The sequence below is a fragment of the Zea mays genome, chromosome 2 (assembly GCF_902167145.1).
Source record: "Zea mays cultivar B73 chromosome 2, Zm-B73-REFERENCE-NAM-5.0, whole genome shotgun sequence".
In the NCBI taxonomy this organism is placed as follows: Eukaryota; Viridiplantae; Streptophyta; class Magnoliopsida; order Poales; family Poaceae; genus Zea; species Zea mays.
This window is the reverse complement of record NC_050097.1, coordinates 103508789-103514035: the sequence shown is the minus strand read 5'-3', so window position 1 is coordinate 103514035 and position 5247 is coordinate 103508789.

Here is a 5247-nt window from a genome sequence, read left to right as displayed (position 1 = left end):
ACACTTCATGAACTCCCACCTTTGGTGAGTTCATGCCACAATATTCCCCACAACTTGTTGAGCGATGAACGTATGTGAGCTCACTCTTGCTGTCTCACACCCCCCCACAGGAGAAGACCAGGTGGTTCAGGAGGAGTCACAAGGCGAGGAGTATGATCTGATCTAGGTGGCGTTTCTCAGTTGACATTTGCGCCGACGATCCTTAGTTCATTTTATGTTTATTCTTTTATTTTGTATTAAGTCTTCCGCTATGTAATAAATACTCTGATGTTTTATGACATTTATCTCTATACACTCTGTTATTATATATGTTGTCTTCTTGGCGCATGTATGAGATGCACCTGGCTTTGTCCCTTAAAGCCGGGTGTGACAGAAGTGGTATCAGAGGAAATGTTGACTGTAGGACGAAACCTAGATAGAAATGGACAAAACCCTTACCTACTTACCTTACTCTGATTCTTTCTTATCTTATCTTGATCCTGTCTCACCTTCTACTGCTCTACTCTGATCACTCGTACCTTTTCTACTCTAAGACAAGATGGATTTCACACTTTGGAATCCTACAATTATGACTTTCTTAGGAGATAGGGGGCCTAAGACAAAATTGAACCTATTTTTTATATTTAAAAATGTTGTTTGATTGTTCTGATGATCAATGCCTGATTTGCTTCTTTGATTGATTGAAATACTATAGACGGGCATCTTAGCATGTACCACCATAAGGTAATGAATTAACTTTAGTAGCTGACACACTAATCTACTTAATTAATAAATCCCCCGCAGTAACATTTCTCGTAATTACTCGCCTTGTCTACAAATTCTTCCTTTCTTACCCTGTGTTTCTAACCAAGATGGGCTACCCCTATAGTGTTAAAAGAGAGCACTATAGACATGATCCTTGGTATGTCATGGTTAAGAAAGGCAAAGGCAGTATATACACCGTGCTAAGGGAACCGTAGAACTCACCCGTTCCAAAGGAGAAAGATTTGAAGTTGGAATTGTAGTAACTACCGCCACCAGACTAGCGGCATTCTTAGTAGATGAGAAGTTTGTTGGTGTCAACATCTGTGTGGTTATGGATTTTTCGGATGTCTTCCCAGAAGAGTTACCAAGGATGCCACCAAATAGGGAAGTCGAGTTCGCTATTGATCTCTTACCTAAGACTACTCCTACTCCCAAATGGCCATACAGAATGCCGGTTGAAGAACTAAAGGAACTTAAGAAGCAATTAATGGAATTACAAGAGGTTGGGTACATTTGTTCGAGTTCCTCACCTTGGGGAGTACCGGTACCATTTGTACAGAAGAAAGATGGATCACAAAGGATGTGCGTGGATTGTAGGTCCCTTAACGACGTCACTGTGAAGAACAAGTGTCCATTACCCCGCATTGAGGATTTATTTGATCAGATGAGAGGTGCAAGGGAATTCTCGAAGATTGATCTCCGATCGGGTTACCGTCAAATGAAGATTAGGCGATCAGATATTCCCAAGACGAATTTCTCGACCCGATATGGTTTATATGAGTTCACCGTTATGTCATTTGGACTAGTTAATGCACCAGCTTATTTTATGGATTTGAAGAATAAGGTGTTCATGATTTGGACAGATTCGTTGTGGTTTTCATCGACGATATATTTATTTATTCCAAGAGTGAGAGTGAACATGAGGAACATCTGAGATTGGTGCTACAAAAGCTAAAGGATAATCAACTCTACGCCAAGTACAACAAATGCGAGTTTTGGATTGACGAGGTGTCATTCCTTGGACATATCATTTCTAATGGAGAGATATCAGTGGATCCTACTAAAGTCAAGAAGATAGTGGTGTGGAGTATACCCACTACAGTTACGGAGATTCGGAGTTTCTTGGGACTTGCAGGATATTATCGGAGATTCATTGAAGGGTTCTCTAAAATTGCCAAGCCTATGACATCGCTTTTGGAGAAAGGAAGAGAATTCAAGTGGGATGAGAAATGCCAAGAAAGCTTTGATCAATTGAAGGAGAGATTGATGTCTCCACCGGTGTTGGTAATGCCAGACTTACAGAAAGGATTTGATATCTATTGTGACGCATGTGGCCAAGGATTTGGATGTGTGCTTATGCAAGAAGGTCATATGATCGCCTATGCGTCTCATCAGTTGCGGAAACTTGAATTGGACTACCCGCACTCCAGCAGGATATGACTCTATTTGGGTGATTGTGGACAGATTGACAAAAGTGGCTCATTTCATACCAGTGAGGACTAATTATACGGGAGCCAAGCTCGCAGAATTGTATATGACTCGGATAGTTTGTCTACATGGAGTGCCTAAGAAGATCGTGTCTGATCGAGGATCACAATTTACTTCTCGGTTTTGGAAGAAGTTGCATGAGAGCTTGGATACAAAGTTGAATTTCAGTTCAGCCTACCATCCCCAGACTGATGGACAGACAGAGAGGACTAATCAAGTGCTAGAGGATATGTTAAGAGCTTGTGCTCTTAAACATGGTGGAAGTTGGGATAATAGCTTACCCTATGCTGAGTTCTCTTATAATAATAGCTACCAGGCTAGTCTAAAGATGTCACCGTTTGAGGCTCTATATGGCAGAAAATGCAGGACCCCTCTATATTGGGATTAGACTGGAGAAAGACAGTTCTTTGGGCCTGAGCTTATTCAAGAGGCAGAAGAACAAGTTCGAATGATAAGAGAAAATTTGAGAATTGCACAATCCAGGCAAAAGAGCTATGCTGATAATAGGAGAAGACTACTGGAGTTTAAGGAAGGTGTCACCGATCCGGGGTATGAGGAGATTTAAAGTTAAAGGAAAGTTGTCCCCTCACTTCATTGGACCTTTCTTGATCTTAAAGCGAGTGGGAGAAGTTGCATATCAACTAGAACTACCCGATCACCTGTCAGATGTACATGATGTATTCCATGTGTCCCAGTTACAGAAGTACCTCAGGGTACCTGAGGAGCAACTATTAATGGAGGGCCTTAGTGTTCAAGATGATCTGACTTATGCTGAGTACCCTATCAAGATTCTGGACACTTTGACTCGAGTTACAAGAAATAAGGTGATAAAGATGTGCAAAGTACAATGGAGTCACCATGGAGAAGATGACGCTACTTGGGAAAGAGAAGAAGAGTTTCACATAAATTTTCCCCATCTTTTCCCTAGTCCTTACTAAATCTCGAGGACGAGATCCTTGTTAAGGGGGGTAGGATTTGTAATACCCAACTTGTATAAAAAAGTGGAGTTAAAATAAATAGAAATAAATATTGCATAGCATGCTGGTGTTCTTGTACGAGGTGCATCTTAATGAGAATCTAAAGATTTAAACCCCACTTGAATTCAAAAATTCAAAAGGAAGAAATGGAGAAAAGAAATTTTCAATGAAGTTAAATATCCCTTCAAGAATTAAATAATAGGAAGAAAAAAAATAAATACAAACAGCAGGAGTTATATTCATATTAGAATTCTATTATATATTTGCAAGACTGAAAATTGAAAGCCACAATTCGAATTTAGTTTGAATCTTGAATTTGGAAATAAAACAGAAATTATAAAAAAAACAAAAGAGAATGTCGGTTGGGCCTCACCTGTGAATTCGGCCCACCAGCAAACCACGCCGCGCAGCCCAATATCTAGATTGGTGCCGACAGGCGGGCCATGTGTGTCAGCCTTACCGCGCACCCACCACTCACTGGTGTGGTGGCCCCTGCTGTCAGATTCCCTGAGCTGCGAACGGCATCTGTGACCGCCCGGTGGGCCATGCGTGTCAGCTCCCTCTGCTCACCGAACCGCGAAGGAAACGCCACCGTGACCGCAACCACCCCTCCCCGGGTCTTCCGGCTCCAGCTGGCTAGCATTCGTTCCGCGCGCAGATATATGGAGACAAGGGATCCCCAGTTGCGCTCACCGCACCCCCGAATTCCCAAGAACCCCGCCACCATGCGAGAGAAGAGAGAAGAGAGAGATCGGTCACCGGCCAAATTCACCGTACCGCCGCCACCATTTCCGCATTGCTAGCTCCAGGAGCTCCGCTGGATTAGTGGGGAGGTGCTCGCGTCCGGGGCTGGTAGGATTGTGCACTGACATCGGCGAATTTCTCACCGGCGCGACGCAATCGCCGCGGATCCGCTCTTCGCCGCACGCCATTAGCGCTACGTAGACCTCCGGTAAGAATCCCTCCCTATTGTATTTCGTATTATTCCGCTGCGATTTAGGGAGTTGGTTACGTTAATGGGAACTGGAGTACCAGAACTGTGTCGACGGTGTCCCTCGCCACCGTTGCGGTGTGTTCCGCCGCCGTGCGCTCTGTGGGAGGAGGAAGACAAACTGGGGGCCTTTGATCTGGGATCGTGTGGCCACGATTGGATCTCGGCCGAGTAAATCTAACCGTCGGATCGTAGTGAACGGCTCGGATTGATGCCAGCAATAACCCTTCGCGTGAGTGATTCTAGGTCGTTGATATTTGATCGGGTGAATATGAGCCGATCGTAGCTGTATTAAACCTGGACCGTGGATTCTGGATCCTATGGATCATGGCGCGTACCGTTTCATCCGCGTATAGGTCTAATCTAGGTCGTCAACGTCCGATCGGACGGCTCTGATTGAGGGATACCCGTTCGGCCTGGATTTTTCCATAAGAAACCTTATACTTTTAGAAAATAGAACCCGCCATCCAGAGCGTACAATCCACTGAGTCTTAGGAATTCTTACGCGCCAGCCCCTGCACTTCTCTGTATTTCAGGCCCGATCCAGAGACTTGGGAAAATAGAAAATAATCACAGAAATCGATTTTTAATGCATAAATAAATGTTAGAACTTGATTAATTTGTATAAAATTCATATGAACTCCAAATTGGTCCATTACGGTTCCTAAAATTTTGTAATATTATTCTCTATCAAATAGTACCACTGTTTTGACATGAAATACACATTAAAATTTATTTCTCACTTAACCCTATATTAAATGCATAAAATCTTTGGAAATTCATAACTTAAAATATATAACTTCAAATTTAATGATTCCAGTTCATGTGATCATATTTTAATGTCTAGTTTATTACTGTATATTCCATTTGCATGTTTGATGTGATGTTAATTTATGCTATGCTATGTATGTATTGTGTTGATACGAGTAGACGAGCAAGCCACTGTGGAATCTGAGGTTCAGCTGGTAGAGACTGCTGAGCAGGAGCTCGTGGAAGGCAAGTTGTGCCCTTGATCACTTCTTTTACCCATTCATGTTCTTATTAATC